Source organism: Schistocerca piceifrons, chromosome 7, assembly GCF_021461385.2.
Source record: "Schistocerca piceifrons isolate TAMUIC-IGC-003096 chromosome 7, iqSchPice1.1, whole genome shotgun sequence".
In the NCBI taxonomy this organism is placed as follows: Eukaryota; Metazoa; Arthropoda; class Insecta; order Orthoptera; family Acrididae; genus Schistocerca; species Schistocerca piceifrons.
The window spans coordinates 304,146,390-304,165,901 of NC_060144.1; positions in this window are offsets into that span (position 1 = coordinate 304,146,390).

Here is a 19,512-nt window from a genome sequence, read left to right on the forward strand (position 1 = left end):
ATGTTTTCCAAGATCTGTTGGTGGACATTATGTGCGTAAGTGGTGTGCTGGACAGACGAGTTGTGTGCTTCCGCCTCCACAGAGTTCCAGAAAGGTCGTGTGCTGGTGAGAATGGTAGCGGCCAGGGGCAGACTTCGTCAAAGGTGTCCGCAGCAGCTGGTCACCACTGGCTTTCTCTTGGCTGGATGAAAAACAACGAGGCTTGCACAGACCACTGGACACATCAATAAGGCGCCACATTTCCAATCAGAGGCTAGTGCCCCAAGTGAATATGGAACCTGCCAGAATGATACTACGGTATCTGCGCTAGGGCAGTCGGGCATTGTATCGATGCATAGAATCGCGATTCGGCGACAGTGGGGTCTCTGCCAAGCAGGAACCTCACGTTGGCACAGTATTTTGCTATGTTGGTTACTCTTCCCACACCACAGTCTTCCCATGCTCACTTTAAGCAGAGAAACCCGACTGGCAGAGAATCAGGTACTCCAAGCTGGCACCTGACATAGGCACAGTATTTTGCTGTGTTACTTACTCTTCCCATACCATAGTCTTCCCATGCTCACTTTAAGCCGAGCAACCTGACTGGCGGATAATCAGATACTCTTGCTGAGGTAAGAAGGCGCAGCCAGTTTTTGAGCAGCAAACCTCTTAATTGGAGTACTGGAGGGGCGGTTGCGTGGCAGTTCTTATATGGATAACTGTCGCTAAGATCCACAACTGGTCAGAATTGGCATACGTTCAGCTTGGTCAGCTCAGTGTATCTTAATTTTTCAGTGTTTGTGTAGACAACTGAAGTTTCTTGGGGACTCTATTCCGAACTGCTGGAGAGAGATGAGTGGGGTAGAGACTGGACATCTGTTCCAGTTATGAGATTTCACAGTATTGGTAGCCCGGACAGAAATTTGTAAGTTCTGATCCGGATCGACGGTCAGAATTATTCGTTTTCGATGTCGCGACCTATCAGAACATCGTCCATAGCTGCAGCTCATTGGTGAAGTCAGCAGTCCTGACTGCAGCTTTTAGTGTTGCTCATCGCTGATAGCTGACTGGACAAACGAATCGAGCATGGGGTTTGGTAAAGTATTTGGCAGCTTTGGCAAATCAAGGCCTCAGTAATTTGTGATGCTCCCAGCACCACACCTCCCCCCGCTTTGCCCACAGCGGGTCTAATCTACACTGAAGAGCCAAAGAAACTGTTACACCTGCCTAATATTGTGTAGGATCCCCGTGAGCCGCGGAAGTGCCGCAGCACGACGTGGCATCGACTCGACTAATGTCTGAAGCAGTGCTCGAAGGAACTGACACCATGAATCCTTCAGGGCTGTTCATAAATCCATTAAAGTACGAGGGGGTGGAGATGTCTTCAGCACAGCACGTAGAGAGGCATCGCAGATATGCTCAATAATGTTCATGTAAGTGGAGTTTGGTGGCCATGGGAAGTGTTTGTTCCTGGTGCCACTCTATAGCATTTCTGGACATGTTGGACGTCGCATTTTCCTGTAGGAATTGCCCTAGTCCGTCGGAATGCACACTGGACACGAATGCACGCAGGTTATCAGACAGGATGCTTACGTACATGTCACCTGTCAGAGTCATATCTAGTATCAGGGGTACCGTATCACTCCAACTGCACACACCCCACACCATTACAGAGCCTCCATCAACTTGAACAGTACCCTGCTGACATGCAGGTCCATGTATTCATGAAGTTGTCTCCATACCCGTACATGACCATCAGCTCGATACAATCTGAAACGACGCTCGTCTGACCAGGCCACATGTTTTCAGTCATCAACAGTCCAGCGTCGGTATCGACGGGCCCAGGCGAGGCATGAAGCTTTGTGTCGTGCAGTCGAGAAGGGTACACGAGAGGGCCTTCGGCTCGGAAAGCCCATATCGATGATCTTGCGTTGAATGGTTCGCACTCTGACATTTGTTGATGGCCCAGGATTGAAATCTGCAGCAATTTGCGGAAGTGTTGTACTTCTGTCACGTTGAACGATTCTCTTCAGTCGTCGTTGGTCTCGTTTTTACAGGATCTTTTTCCGGCCGCAGCGATGTCGGAGATTCGATGTTTTACCGGATTCCTGATAGTCATGGTCCACTCGTGAAGTGGTTGTACGGGAAAATCCCTATTTCATTGCTACCTCGGACATGCTGTATTGCATCTCTCGTGCGTTCAGACTCACTTAAATCTTGATAACCTGCCATTATAGCTGCAGTAACCGATCCAACAACTGCGCCAGACACTTCTTGTCTTATATATGCGTTGCCGACCGCAGCGCCGTATTACGCCTGTTTACATATCCCAGTACTTGAATACGCATGTCTATACCAATTCCTTTTGCGGTTCAGTGTATATGTGTGATTCTATAGGTGAGTTCTATTACTCGATCACTGTTCCCCAAGTTAGGTAACTAGCAATCAGTTGGATACCAATCAGTGCACTTACAAAAGATGGAAATGAATGATAGTCCTTTGATAGGTTCCCTCTTCAATTTTTCCAACTAATCATTCATGGAAAGTTGTTGTACTTGCCATGTATTTGAATAGCCATATATTGCCATAATATTATTAGATTCGATTTACTTGTTGTTCAATAAATCTTACCGTTGTACTAAATCCTGCTACCATTTTGTAATTATAGAACATCATTAGCATATATCATATTTAATCTTCTTTTTTCGGGAGATTTTTTTCAATATATCGCAAATTATCGACGGTATCATCCCACGGACTGCCCTTAAAACAGGGCCAAATAGATCCTTTTGCATTCAGATATCCTTGCACTCAGTCGGGAGAGTGACAGTCCTTGGGGGTCCTACGTGCTTTCACAACACTGTGATACAGGTTTTACTCATATCAGGGCACTCCTCGTCAGCAGACACCCTACCGTACATGGCATGAAGTTGGCATGACAGCACAAAAGGCGTCTATCAAGTGCTTTCTAGAATTCAGCAAAGCTTCTGACACTGTCGACTTCGATATTTTATTGGCAAACTTATCAACTTAAATTTCTCGATAAGTGCAGTGAAATGGTTTCGCTCATACCTGACGTCTCGCCAGCAGTGACTCATGTTTGGCATCGTAAAGTCACAATGGATGCAGGTAGTATCAGCCGTCCTCCAGGCTTAGGTACTGGGTCCTGTACTCTTTTGATTGTATGACAATGCTGCGTCATCAGTTTTATCCTACTGTAAACGCCACATGTATGCTGATGACCTCCATTTCCGTCTAAGTTCAAAACCAATATACCTGAATATAACTATTGAGAACTTCAATACCGACCTGCGCGCAAAGAATATCGAGTTACAGCTCAACTTATTCAAAACCCAAGTGGTACGATTAGTCATTCGTGGCTCATTAGCCCGAAATATCGGAAATGCCTACCATTTTTAATCCTAAATGGGATGAGTATCACATTCTCTCCCTCAGCAAGAAGTAATAATTGATGAAAATCTAAATTGTACTGAACACGTAACTGGGATTTTCGAGAAGGCATCAGCGTCTCTCAGTGTCCTAGAAAAATATAAAATGCTGTTCTGTGTTGACCTGAAAAAGCAGCTTGTCCAAAGAGACATCCTGTTATTGATTACAGCGATGTTACCCTGCGTGGCCTCTCTCAAGAGAGCCGACAGCGCCTGGAACTGGTAATGTATCTCTTTTTTTATTATATCTGTAATGTTCGACTCTTTGATCACATTTCGTCATCATATGGACAGCTATACTGGCTGCACCCGCACAAGTGCCTTTCCATTTCATTTTTCTTCTCTGTCTTATCAACACACAATGTCCCTCATATCTTTTGTCTGAACAATACGGCAGAAAGAAATGTTACCATTAGAGCAAAGTCCTTTCTGTCCCACTTCATTGTTCAGCCACATTCTCTGGGTCCTTCTCAGTAGCAGAAATTCGACACTGGAATAACGTCCCGCACTACGTTAGACAACTGGGTAACATCGCCGGCTTCAGAAGACAGATAATGACGTATATATAGAAGAAACAAAGATGACTACCACTACCCTGTATGCATTCATTAGCTTTGTACATCTTTTTTTCCAACCAGACCTCCCTCAATTCTCAGTAAAGTTCATTCTCCTTAAATATCCTTTCCCCGAGAACTCGCCATGCCAGAAAACACTTATTTTGTACACCCATAAATTATTTTTATATTTCCACTGCCATTATCGTTCTTATTCTCATTATTTTTATTGTTATTGTTATTATTATCATTATGTTTAGATTTTTATTCATATGCAGCAACTGTAGTTGTATGTCTAGAAATAATCAGCAACCAGTTGCATAAGTTTTAGCAATAGTACTCCCATCTTAACTTCATTAGTTCTTAGTCAATATCATTTTCTCACACTGTGTCTATAGACACTCAAATCATTTTCATACTATTTTTCATGTTGAAATTGTTATTTCTTAGGTAATTATGACGTAAAAAAAAAGCCTGGTCCAATGGTCCGATGTAATAGAGGGCCAGATGACCCTAATCAGATCAGGTTAAATAAATAAATGAATAGAAGTCTTAAACAAATGAAATGACCCAGTGTCAGAGACTTTACTGGCCTGATACAGATATAAATCTATGGTTAGCGCTGAAGCGGTGAGTGAAAATATGTACCAAGCCCAAGAACCGAAGTCAGATCTTCTGCTTACTAGGCGGGTGCGCTAGACGCTTAGCCACGTTGGCACAGCGTTTGGCACAACTGAATGGATTACCCTGGCACGTCTCCCCACTCGATTTGTTTGTGTGTGGGGGGGTAATTTAAAGTAGACTGGGGTGGAAGTGAGAATTTGGATCTAGGGGGCAGGTGTACCAGGGTAATCCGTGCAATTGTGTAAACTGCTGTGCCAAGGCGACTTGGTGGCTAGCGCACCCACCTAATAAGCAGAATACCCGTGTTCGATTCCTGGCCTTGGTAAAAATTTTCACTCGCCGCTTCAGTCTATATACATGAATAGAAGTCTGTATTTTGTCCTGTACAAGTTCTACTTCGTCATCACTCAGGAAATTCCTGGCTCGCAGTGCTTACTTCTTTCTAGGAAAGAGGAGGAAGTCACTGAATATCACGCTAGGAGAACGTGGAAGGTGCAGCAAAATTTGATAGACAAAATCAGTAGGATGTGTATTCTACAGATTGAATTGTAGCGTTGTAGTGGTGTAGCTGACTGTTCAGCGCGACGGAATGTCATGCCAAGGGGCCCGGGTTCAGTTCCCAGCCGGGTCGGAGATTTTCTGTGCACAGGGACCGGGTGTTGCGTTGTTCAAATCATCATCATCTCATCCCCATCGACACGGAAGTCGCCGAAGTGGCGTCAACTCAAAAGGTTTGCACCAGACAAACGGCCTACCCGACGGAAGGCCCTAGCCACACGACATTTCATTTCAGTGGTGTAAAAACGTCTTTATGTATTGCTTCAGACTGTGCATGTGACCACTGTCTGAAAGGAAGCAGTGGAAGTTACTCTCAAGTTTAGGCCTCTTACTTGGCTGTGAGAACGTCCGGTTGTCAGTCGATATTCCTTGGCAAAACGTAACTCCCACAGTAAATATTGCCGACGGACCTTCGCCTGCAATTATTGTCCAATGGGAGTACGGGAAGAAATCACGGTAGACGGGCGCAATGTGCGATTCCGGAACGGATAGTCTCTCTGCTACCGTCTCCCCGTCTCGCAACATGGTCTCTCCTGCACTCTCCCTACCCAGCTCTTAACTCAGCCATGTAGGCCCTCCAGACCCTTGCGGCTTCCCTGGGTGCGCTCCCTTTTTGTGCCGAGCAAGGAATTATCAGCCAATATACAGGCGTTAGAAAAAAATATGGAAATGACGCGTAAAATGCATGCTTGAACGAAAGTGCATATGGTAGCCAAGCCTGTAAGTTGCGCTGTTACATTTTATAACGAACGAAGCCTCTGGAATGCCCTCAGTACGTTGCAAGCGCCAGTCGCGTTCACAACAAAGTTCTGTGTAGTTATGAGCGAATATTGTCGGAAATAAGTGAATTCAAACGCGAGAAATTTGTTGGAGCTTATACCGTGGATGTTTCCCTAACTAAGGTAGCCGAAGTTTGGTTTTTCAAGATTCGCAGGAGAGCTTCTGTAAAGTTTTGAAGGTAGGAGACGAGCTTCTGGCAGAAGTAAAGCTGTGAGGACCGGGCGTGAGTCGTGCTTCGGTTGCTCAGATGGTAGAGCACTTGCCCGCGAAAGGCAAAGGTCCCGAGTTCGAGTGTCGGTCGGGCACACAGTATTAATCTACCAGGAAGTTTGCTATCAACGTTGTTTGACTTGTCATCAATTTACAAAAGGTGCAGAAAGGAACTCAACAACCCTTCCTTGGAGAACGGCAGGAGTTACTTTTACATCTGTCGAAGACACTTAAGACATGATTACAGCATTTCACCAAGAACAGATATAAGCACCAAACTAGTGTGCGTTTCTGGATGAGATATCGAAGATCTTGCTTCCCTCTACTTATACCTCCCGAGGAGATCACGAATGTAAAATTAGAGAGATTGGAGCGCTCACGGAGTCTTTCCGGCAGTCGTTCTTCCCGCGAACCATACGCGACTGGAACAGGAAAGGGACGTAATGATAGTGGCACGTAAAGTGCTCTCCGCCACACACCGTTGGGTGGCTTGCGGAGTATAAATATAGATGTAGATGTAGAACTGAGTAACCGATTATTCGCAAAACGGTTCACTCAGTCAATGATTGGCGTTTTTTTTTTTTTTTTTTTTTTTTTTTTTTTTTTTTTTTTTTTTGTTTTCTAACTGAATAACAATCCCATAGTCACTGATTTTAACCCTCCTTTAAGAACTTACTTAGTGTTTGTTCTCGATACTTTCCACCAATGACTGAAGACACCCTACAGACGAATGTGCCTCGTACCTGCATCTGGTTGTACTGTGATATCATATCCTCAGGAGATGCCGATAAAATTTCAGAAGTACTTAGATGTTAGAAAAATAAAACATTTGAGGCTAAAAATTAATTTCTAAATAACCAGCCACTTATTAACGATATCGTCAATATAAACACTGAACAGTGGGCAGCCTTGTATAACTCCTTCATTATTATCAACAGATTCTGTCCCGTTTCTTGCAGTATGGATTCCTACTTCGTTATTTTTATATGATGACTGAATTACTGTAACAAGATTTGGTGGAACTCTCATTAGCTTTATTGATCATTACAGCATTTCCCACGCTACCTCTCAAACACCATTTCATAATCGGCTTCTTTTCTCAGTTACTTGTGCCAAAGTAAAAAGTCTGTCTGAACAAGATCTACCTTTTCTAGAATAACGTTGTACCTCTAACATACGTGCTTGCACTACTGCTATTAATCTCTTGTTTCTAAATTTAGCATACAATTTATAAGAGAAATTTAGCAGAGCTACTCCTCGGAAATTTGCGCAGTGTAATTTATCGACTTTCTTGTGAATAGGGCATACCAAAGGTTCAATTCATTGGTCTGGCACGTGTCTGCTCACCCAACAAACGTTCATAAAATTTAAAAGTCTACGCATTAGTCGATGAAATGGTTCAAATGGCTCTGAGCACTGTGGTACTTACTGCTGAGGTCATCGGTCCCCTAGAACTTAGAACTACTTAAACCTAACTAACCTAAGGATATCACACACATCCATGCCCGTGGCAGGATTCGAACCTGCGACCGTAGCGGTCGCGCGGTTCCAGACTGTAGCACCTAGAACCGCTCGGTCACTCCGGCCGGCTTTAGTCGATCACACGCATATTTAATGAGCAATATGTTTGTAAACGTTAGGTCCGGAAGAAAGGTATCTGCTTTCAGGGGTCATAGTATTAGTGATTCTGACCGAAAAGCGTCATATGGACATATCTCCTGTTCTGAACAGTTTCCAAGGAAGCTAATGAAAACTGTAGGGAATAGCACAAATGCTGGTGATAGTAAATGAAACTTTGTGATAAATGTTTTGTTTATTTGTAAGGATTTCCACACACAAAAATGTCCAAAAAGTCCAGTCAACTGCAATGCATTTTGCAGATCTTAGAGACGGTTACTGTGTTTCTGATCCGAGGTCCTTCTTACGATCTTCTATTTGAGAACAAGCCTGTAAAATATGAGAAAGAAGTTCCTCCTTTGTGTCTACTCTGCTCTTGTAGACTTCGCTCTTAAACAACCCGCACAAACAGTAATCTAATGCCGCGGGACTGCTACGGGTGCAGGTTCGAATCCTGCCTCGGGCATGGGTGTGTGTGATGTCCTTAGGTTAGTTAGGTTTAAGCAGTTCTAAGTTCTAGGGGACTTATGACCTAAGATGTTGAGTCCCATAGTGCTCAGAGCCATTTTTTTTAGTAATCTAATGAGGAAGATCATTTACGTAGTCTACAGTTTGCTGAACTGGTCGCAGATGAAGGAACTATACAGCAAAGAAATTCCTTCATTTGTTAAACCATTTTTACGCGTTTTAGCCTTAGCCGTCATAACAATCATGGCTACATGGTTGACTTGCAACAAACATGAGTAGACCGACAGTCTGGTTTCAAGTTTTCTCTAAATCATAATTCCTTCATCCTCGACCAGTTTAGCAAATTGCAGACTACGGAAATTATACACCACGTTCACCTCCCTTCTTGTTGCCATAATGGCATATTGGCGGTCGGGTGACGCGTCGTGGCCAAGAAGTTTCACCAAGGCGACCGATCCAACGCCCAGGATACGTTTCAGTGAGGTGCTCATTGAACTGGTCAGTAAAGACAACGCTACGTAGATTATTGTATCTTGGATTGTATTCGCATGTGAGTGGTGGTAGAGAAAGACATGTGACTAATGCCCGTGATTCTTACAGAGCTGTATGTCGGATGAGGTTAAGAAAAGGGCATATGTTCATTTGAAGCTTTTTATTCAAAATCACCAATACTATCAGCCCTCAAAGCATGAACCTTCCCTCCTGAATCACCTTGTGTGGTCGCTGACCGGTGATGATTTGTTTCTTGTTTGTTGGATCTCTTTTCGCAGTTCTTCTGTTGTTATCAAATCTACAGAGTCATTAGTATTGGTGTTTGTTTCTGGCTCCTCTTCATTATCGGTTCGTAGACTTTTAAACATTTTTATCGGATATTATATTTAGTTGAAAAATATCTCGTTCTTCTTTATTTAAGTGTTTCATAATTTTGTGTACTTTGTTTTGTCTTCCATGAATGTTATGTTCTATTTCACGCACATGTCGATCCCAAATTTATAGTTTAATTTTTCGACTTCTTGTCTAAAGTTCACTGTACAGTCTGGCTCATCAAGACTAGTTAACTGCCTAACCTACAAAAAATAAAAGTAACGAGAGTTTCAGGTCACTTTGACACCACTATCATTGCTATCACATCATCTGATTGAGCTTCTAGTAAATGAATCTCGTGGATTTACTCAACAGCACATACATGTATTTTTCCATCTATATACACTCCTGGAAATGGAAAAAAGAATACATTGACACCGGTGTGTCAGACCCACCATACTTGCTCCGGACACTGCGAGAGGGCTGTACAAGCAATGATCACACGCACGGCACAGCGGACACACCAGGAACCGCGGTGTTGGCCGTCGAATGGCGCTAGCTGCGCAGCATTTGTGCACCGCCGCCGTCAGTGTCAGCCAGTTTGCCGTGGCATACGGAGCTCCATCGCAGTCTTTAACACTGGTAGCATGCCGCGACAGCGTGGACGTGAACCGTATGTGCAGTTGACGGACTTTGAGCGAGGGCGTATAGTGGGCATGCGGGAGGCCGAATTTCTCAACACGTGGGGCGTGAGGTCTCCACAGTACATCGATGTTGTCGCCAGTGGTCGGCGGAAGGTGCACGTGCCCGTCGACCTGGGACCGGACCGCAGCGACGCACGGATGCACGCCAAGACCGTAGGATCCTACGCAGTGCCGTAGGGGACCGCACCGCCACTTCCCAGCAAATTAGGGACACTGTTGCTCCTGGGGTATCGGCGAGGACCATTCGCAACCGTCTCCATGAAGCTGGGCTACGGTCCCGCACACCGTTAGGCCGTCTTCCGCTCACGCCCCAACATCGTGCAGCCCGCCTCCAGTGGTGTCGCGACAGGCGTGAATGGAGGGACGAATGGAGACGTGTCGTCTTCAGCGATGAGAGTCGCTTCTGCCTTGGTGCCAATGATGGTCGTATGCGTGTTTGGCGCCGTGCAGGTGAGCGCCACAATCAGGACTGCATACGACCGAGGCACACAGGGCCAACACCCGGCATCATGGTGTGGGGAGCGATCTCCTACACTGGCCATACATCACTGGTGATCGTCGAGGGGACACTAAATAGTGCACGGTACATCCAAACCGTCATCGAACCCATCGTTCTACCATTCCTAGACCGGCAAGGGAACTTGCTGTTCCAACAGGACAAAGCACGTCCGCATGTATCCCGTGCCACCCAACGTGCTCTAGAAGGTGTAAGTCAACTACCCTGGCCAGCAAGATCTCCGGATCTGTCCCCCATTGAGCATGTTTGGGACTGGATGAAGCGTCGTCTCACGCGGTCTGCACGTCCAGCACGAACGCTGGTCCAACTGAGGCGCCAGGTGGAAATGGCATGGCAAGCCGTTCCACAGGACTACATCCACCATCTCTACGATCGTCTCCATGGGAGAATAGCATCCTGCATTGCTGCGAAAGGTAGATATACACTGTACTAGTGCCGACATTGTGCATGCTCTGTTGCCTGTGTCTATGTGCCTGTGGTTCTGTCAGTGTGATCATGTGATGTATCTGACCCCAGGAATGTGTCAATAAAGTTTCCCCTTCCTGGGACAATGAATTCACGGTGTTCTTATTTCTATTTCCAGGAGTGTACATCTACATCTTCATCTATACAATTACTCTGCATTTCACAATTAAGTGCCTGTCAAAGGGTTCATAGAACCACCTTAAAGCGACTTCTCTACCGTTCCACTCTCTAACAGCGTGCGGGAAAAACGCCCTTAGACGTTTTCGATGTCCTCCGTATTGGAATTGCAGCACGGCCAGGAGGGAGTCGACGGTGAGTCGCCGATAACTACGAAAGACAACAGTGGTGGACGAACAACAAGACAACAAAAGAATACGACAGATTGATAAGCAAGGAGAGTGGACCAAATCGGGAGTCTCAGACGTAGCAATATCAAGAAGCAAGCAACGTTGAGTATAATGAACAAACGAGAGCGCAGTCGGAACGTGATAGAGGTCCAGACTTTCTCACCCCATGTAAGCGCGGGGGGGGGGGGGGGGGGAGGCAGCTGACAGCGGTACAAATAACCCAAATAACCCGCTCTTCAGCCAGTATAACGTAATACTAACATTGACGCTAAAACACAAAAAAAGAAGGAAACGCATATACTATGAATTTAAAAATAATTGAAAAGGTGACATGAATAGGAAAATTATAAATAATGAAATGTTCTCTTTATAAATCGTTTTAAAAATAGTGATAAAAATGTGGAGAGACACCACAGTTAAAAACACCTGAGACACACTTGAACACGAAAGAAGCTGAAATAACACTGGGAAAACATTGAACACGAAAGAAGAGAAACTAACCGTTACAAACGGAGTCACATCCACTCTCACTATAACTGGAAAACCACCCGCCCTAGAATGGTGGATTATAGAGGGACAAGAAGGGGGAGTATGGAGAGAGATAAGGGAGTGGTACTGACGAGGAGGGCGAACTAGGAAGAGGCGGCGACAAAGACAGGGGTGGCTGTGGTGGACAAGTAGGGAGGGGCGACTGGTATTGGAAGCTGTAGATTGGATAGTAAAGGGGTGGGGGTCTGCAGGGGAAGGGAAAAGGATGAGGTGTGGTTGAGGGAGAGGAGGAGGAAGGTGCCCTGGGAAGGGGTGAATATAATAAGATGGGTTTAGAGTTGGTAGGACGGGTAAACGTCGCGCCAGAGTTCACGGTCCGGGAGGGGGATACGGCTGAAATTTTCTTGGGAGGTTCAGAACTCTGAGCTGAGAGCTTTATAGCGTGGCCGCCGTCAGTCTGGAACCGCGCTACTGCTACGACCCCAGGTTTGAATCTTGCCTCGGGTATGGATGTGTGTGATGTCCTTAGGTTAGTTAGGTTTAAATAGTTCTACGTCTAGAGGACTGATGACCTCATATGTTAAGTCCCATAGTGCTCAGAGCCATCTGAACCATTTTAGAGTGGCCACGGGCGCCGATACTCTGGCGCGTGGGGCGTGACCAGAGCCTGGTGGTGGGACGGCGACAGCAGCGCTCGCAAATACTAGAAGCTTTCGAACTCGTCGGGCCGGAATAGCAGACTCTGTCAATCCTATCTGGTGAGGATCGCGCAGCAGTACTCCAGAAGAGAGCGCACAAGCGTAGTGTAAGCAGTCTCTTTGGTACACCTTCTGCATTTTCTAAGTGTTCTACCAATAAATTTCAGTCTTTGGTTTGCTTTCCCCACAACATTACTTATGTGATCGTTCCAATTTAAGTTATTCTTAATTATAATTCCTAAGAATTTTGTTGAATTCGAATTCTTTAGATTTGTGTGATTCATCGTGTACCCGAAAATCAGGATTACTTTTATTGCTCACACTTTGCATTTTTGGAGTCAATTACTACTTACCGCATCCTTTCAGATGTCGCACGTTTCTTTATTTTGAGCCAATTGCCACTTTTCGCACCGCAGAAATACATTGCCTAAATCATTCGCAATTATTTTTGATCATCCAATAACTTTACAAGAAGGTAAATGACAGCTGCGTCTGCGAAAAATAAGCTAAGAAGGCTGCTACCATTGTCTCGTAAATCGATGTAGATCAGGAACAGAAAGTGGCCTACAACACCTTCTTGGAGAATGGCGAATATTACTTCTGTTTTACCGGACGAGTTTCCATCAATAACTTTGAACTGTGGCCTTTCTGACAGGAAATCACGAATTCAGTCACACAACTGAGACGACACTTCATAGGCACGTATCTTGATTAGAAGTAGCTTGCGAGGAACGGTGTCGAATCAATTTATCTTTCCCTCTCATGTAGCAATCATTACTTGTTGACAATAAAGACTAGTTCTGTTTCACAAAAACGATACTTCTTTAATCGGGCTTGTTTGTTGCTCAGTAAATTGTTTTCTTCGAGGTGATTCATAATGTTCGACCACAGTATTTGTTCCAAAATCCGACTGCATATTGACATCGGTGATATGGGACTGTAATTCAGTGGACTGCTCGTATTTCCTTTCTCAGGTTTTGGTGTGACTTGTTTAGGTTTCCGGTCTCTGCGTAGGGATCTCTCTACGATCGAGTTATTGGGGTATTGTGTCAGCATACTCTGAAAGGAACCTGACTGGAATATAGTTTGGGCAGGAAGCCTTGCCTTTCTTGAGTATTTTAAGCTTCTTCGCTGCACCAAGGATATCTATTTCTACTCATGTTGGCAGTTGTTTTTAATTTCAATTCTGTAATATTTTCTTCATCTTCTTTTGTGAAGGAATTTCGGAAAACAGTGGCACCGACATCAGTAACATCACCATTGTAATCGCACAGTGAAGGTACTGATTGCGGCTTCCCCCTTGAGTACTTTACGCCCGACTAGAACTCTTTGGGTTTCCTGCCAGATTTCGAGACAGAGTTTCGTTGTAGAAACAATTAAAAGCATCTCACATTGAAGTTCAAGCTAAATTTCGAGCTCCTGTAAAACTTCTCCAATCTTAGGGACTTCCCGTGCTTATAAATTTGGCATGGTCTTGGCGTTGCTTCTGCAATAGTGTTCCGAGCTGTCTCGTGTACCATACGGGATTAATCTCGTCTTTATAATTTTAGCATACACTTTGTTGCAGGAATATATTATTATTAATCCTCGGTAACCTGCGCACTTTGGTTTATCGCCTTCCTTGTAAAAAGGCCGTAGTAGAGCTTCATTCTATTCGTCTGGAAGATGTCTGCTCAGCCAGCAAACCGTCATAAAACGTAAAAGTCTATGGTTGAGTTGATCAGACGCATATTTCATCGGCACCATGTTTCTTATCAATGTCCGGCGACGTTTCGTTTTTTGTTTCTAAGGCCACTTGTAGCAGTTCTTCTGTTGTAATCGTACCTACAGAGTCACTGAATTTCGGTGTCTATTTCTGGTTCTACTTCAGTATCAGTCCATAAACATTTAAGGTACCTTAATCACTCCTTTCGATTATTACACTACTGTCCATTAAAATTGCTACACCAAGAAAGAATGCAGATGATAAACGGGTATTCATTGGACAAATATATTGTACTAGAACTGACATGTGATTACATTTTCACGTAATTTGGGTGCATAGATCCTGAGAAATCAGTACCCACAACAACCACCTCTGGCCGTAATAACGGCCTTGATTCGCCTGGGCGTTGAGTCAAACAGAGCTTGGATGACGTGTACAGGTACAGCTGCCCATGCAGCTTCAACACGATTCCACAGGTCATCAATAGTAGTGACTGGCGTATTGTGACGAGCTAGTTGCTCGGCCACCATTGACCAGACGATTTCAATTGGTGAGAGATCTGGAGAACATGCTGGCCAGGGCAGCAGTCGAACATTTTCTGTATCCAGAAAGGCCCGTACAGGACCTGCAACATGCGGTCGTGCATTATCCTGCTGAAATGTAGGGCTTCGCAGGGGGATCGAATGAAGGGTGGAGCCACGGGTCGTAATACATCTGAAATGTAACGTCCACTGTTCATTCTGCCGTCAATGCGAACAAGAGGTGACCGAGACGTGTAACCAATGGGCCCCAAAACCATAACGCCGGCCAGTATGGCGATGACGAATACACGCTTCCAATGTGCGTTCACCGCGATGTCGCCAAACACGGATGCGACCATCATGATGCTGTAAACAGATCCTGGATTCATCCGAAAAAATGACGTTTTGCCATTCGTGCACCCAGGTTTGTCGTTGAGTACACCATCGCAGGCGCTCCTGTCTTTGATGCAGCGTCAAGGGTAACCGCAGCCATGGTCTCTGAGCTGATAGTCCATGCTGTTGCGAACGTCGTCGAACTGTTCGTGCAGATGGTTGTCGTCTTGCAAACGTCCACATCTGTTGACTCAGGGATCGAGACGTGGCTGCAGGATCCTTACAGCCATGCGGATAAGATGCCTGTCATCTCGACTGCTACTGATACGAGGCCGTTGGGATCCAGCACAGCGTTCCGTATTACGCTCCTGAACCCACTGATTCCATATTCTGCTAACAGTCATTTGATTCCGACCATCGCGAGCAGCGATCTCGTGATACGATAAACCGCAATCGCTATAGGCTACAATCCGACCTTTATCAAAGTCGGAAACGTGATGGTACGCATTTCTCCTCCTTACACGAGGCATCACAACGACGTTTCACCAGGCAACGTTTCACCGGTCAACTGGTGTTTGTGTATGAGAAATCGGTTGGAAACTTTCTTCGTGTCAGCACGTTGTAGGTGTCGCCACCGGCGTCAACCTTGTGTGAATGCTCTGAAAAGCTAATGATTTGCATATTACAGCATCTGCTTCCTGTCAGTTAAATTTCGCGTCTGTAGCACGTGAACTTCGTGGTGTAGCAATTTTAATTACCAGTAGTGTATATTTAGTTGTTTGTACGTAGAATGGTGATTTTCCCACATTTCCTCACATTAGTAATGTGATTAAGCCAAAAACTGGTTCTAATGGCTCTGAACACTATTGAACTTATCATCTCAGGTCATCAGTCCCCTAGAACTAAAGAACTACTTAAATCTAACTTACCTATGGACATCACACACATCCATGTCCGAGGCAGGATTCGAACCTGCGACCGTAGCAGCTGCTCGGTTACGGACTGAAGCACCTAGAACCGCTCGGCCACAACGGCCGGCTATTAAGCCAAAGGCCAAGATCAGTGATACCTGCAAGTACAAGAGGAAGCCGACAGGAAGCAGTAATGCACGTGCGCTTTTGAGCAAGGCGAGATGGCACCATCAGCGTTGAAACGGCTCTGGGCAGGTGCACTCCATTCTATTTGTTGCAAGTAGCCAGTAATGTAATTGAAACTGATCCGATACGCCAACACAGGGCCGTGTTTAGGCCCACCACGCCTGGAGTGGAGTACAGGACGCACGCCGCCGCGGCGCGTGCTGCGGACTGCCTCGGCGTGTTCAGGCCGGCCACGGGCAGCGCGGCCCTCGCTTTACTGGCGCCTAATGACAGACCACGGGGGCGGGGCGGGGCCCCCAATTGTCGCCTCCCCTCCTCCTCTCCCCCTCACCCACACCCGCCCTAAAACCACTACAGCCCAGCCTTGTAGGGCCGCTCCCACAGCCGTCGGTCCTAGCGACGTTTACGAGCGGTCCAGCTTGCACGCGCCTGTCGCCTCGTCGGCTTTTACAGCCGCGTTAACGTCACCTGTAACCGTCCGGAAACAATGACATCGTTCCGGGAATAGGCAGTGGAAATTTCACCATAAGTGGCGGTCGCTCATAATGCTTCACTTCAGACGGCCCCCTCGGCATCGCAGCTGTTAACCCTTGCGCTGTTGAAAGGAAGGTACATCTGTTAAATTCGTCTCTCCAGAGCACAGCAGAGGATCTTTGTCACGCTGTTACTCCAGCAGAGTGTCATTTACAATGAAGCGTCACACAATTTGAATTTGACTTGCTTGAGCTAAAGTTCTTTCCCTCGGCCAATGCTTCTGATTGATGTAACGGGTGTTTCCGAAATGACAGAAACATTAAGGGATCATACATCATACGTATCAGATGTAACGATTTGAAGTGGAACGATCATATAAAATTAAATGTTGGTAAGGCGGTTACCAGGTTGAGATTCATTGGGAGAGTCCTTGGAAAATGTAGTCCATCAACAAAGGAGGTGGCTTACAAAACACTCGTTCGACCTGTACGTGAGTATTGCTCATCAGTGTGGGATCCGTACCACGTCGGGTTGACGGAGGAGATAGAGAAGATCCAAAGAAGAACGGCGCGTTTCGTCACAGGGTTATTTGGTAAGCGTGATAACGTTACGGAGATGTTTAGCAAACTCAAGTGGCAGACTCTGCAAGAGAGGCGCTCTGCATCGTGGTGTAGCTTGCTGTCCAGGTTTCGGGGGGTGCGTTTCTGGATGAGGTATCGAATATATTGTGAAACGTCCCCTAAGAAAAATTAATAAATTACTGTGCTGATAAACCTCTTACATTATTTGATTTTCAAACAGCCGAGCAGAACTGCGCGAACTCAGACATTACTCCCTTTACTTATTCTGATCAACACTAAACTGACACACAGTATTTTTAGCGCAACGCAATCCGACTTTCAAAAATCCCTACAAAAGAATGGCCCTGACTAACACTAACCAATACCTTTCATGAATCACTTACCTCACAAAAATCTTCATTGCTCGAACTACTGCAATACAGCGAGCGCCAATACTGCCAGCTAAATAAAAGATTCTAACTACTGAAGTCACTAACTACTGATAGGTATAGTTAGCAAATGAAAGATTTTGATAAAGAACAAACAATGTATTTACCTTAATAGTGTTCAAAAGTCATTATATATATATATATATATATATATATATATATATATATATATATATATATATATATATCAGTTCATGAAATCCAGTCTTACAAAATTACTGTCTCTGATGGACACAAGTCCAGATCATCCGCTCTCAAAACTCCACCATCTCTCTCCCCAAATCCACCACTGCTGGCGGCTCACCTCCAACTGCGCAACGCTACACGCCGTTAACACCCAACTGCCCAACACTACAATAGCAACTATTCCAACAATGCAAACCAGCCACAGGCTGCACACAGCACAGTCAGTGATTTTCATATAGAGCGCTACATGGCGTTACCAACATAAAAACCTAAACAGCCTACTTACAATTGCTTCCCCCTACTTATACCTCCCGAGGAGATCACGAATGTAAAATTAGAGATGTTCGAGCGCGCCTTGAGGCTTTCCGGCAGTCCTTCTTCCCGCGAACCATAAGCGACTGGAACAGGAAAGGGAGGTAATGACAGTGGCACATAAAGTGCCCTCTACCACACACCGTTGGGTGGCTTGCGGAGTATAAATGTAGATGTAGATGTAAACGTCTACATCTACAAGAACACTTTGCAAGCCACCTGGCGATGTGTGGCGGGGGTACCTCTGAAACTGACTGCCCATTCCCTATTCTATTCGCTACAGTGCGCTGGTTACCTCCGAGTTGAGCGCCCTCCAGCTCCAAACACATAACGCTCCATTCGCGACTGGGAAGACTGATTGCAGGCTAGACTTTATATTAATTTTTTCATCGTGGTCATTTCGCGAGATGTATCTAGGAGGAAGTAATTCAAATGGTTCAAATGGCTCAGAGCACTATGGGCCTTAACTTCTGAGGTCAACAGGCCCCTATAGCTTAGAGCTACTTACGCCTAACCAACTTAAGGACATCACACACATCCATGCCCGAGGCAGGATTCGAACCTGCTACAGTAGAGGTCGCGCGGTTCCAGACTGTAGCGCCTAGAACCGCACGGCCACTCCGGCCGGAGGGAGGAAGTAATATGTTATCCGTATCTTCCCGGAAAGCACTCTCTCGAAATGTTCGTAGTAAGTCTCTCTGCGATGCACAACGTCTCTCCTGTAGCGTCTGCCACTGGCATTTGTTGAAGATCTCTGTAACGCTCTCGCGCCGACTAAAAGACCCCGTGACGATTCTGGTCATACATAAAGCACACCAGTGGCAAGACGCAATCAATACCTTTATTGCGCGATAACAACGGTGAAGTCACTGATGACAGTGCCACTAAAGCAGAGTTATTAAACACGGTTTTCCGAAACCATTTCACCAAAGAAGATGAAGTAAATATTCCTGAATTCCAATCAAGAACAACTGCCCAGATTAGAAACATAGAGGTAGATATCCTCCAAGTAGCAAAGCAGCTTAAATCACTTAATAAAGCAAGGCCTCGGGTCCAGATTGTACACCTTTCAGTGTATGCTGATACAGTAGCTATGTATTTAGCTATTATATACAACCGCTCGCTGACAGAAAGATCGGTACCTAAAGACTGGAAAATTGCGCAAGTCATATAGTACCCAAAAAGGGAAGTAGGAGTAATCCGCTGAATTACAGGCCCATATCACTAACGTCGATTTGCAGTAGGGTTTGAAACATACACTGTATTCGAATATTATGAAGTACCTCGAATAAAACGATTTGACACATAGCACGGATTCAGAAAATATCGTTTTTGTGAAACGCAACTAGCTCCTTACACTCATAGAGTAATGAGTAATATCGACAGGGGACGTCAAATTGATTCCATATTTTTTCGATTTCCAGATGGCTTTCGACACCGTTCCTCACAAGCGTCTTCTAACCAAACAGCGTGCCTATGCAATGTCGCCTCAGTTGTGAAACTGGATTCGTGATTTCCTGTCAGAAAGGTCACAGTTCTTAGCAGTAGAAGGAAAGCCATCGAGTAAAACAGAAGGAATATCCGGCATTCCCCAAGGAAGTGTTATAGGCCC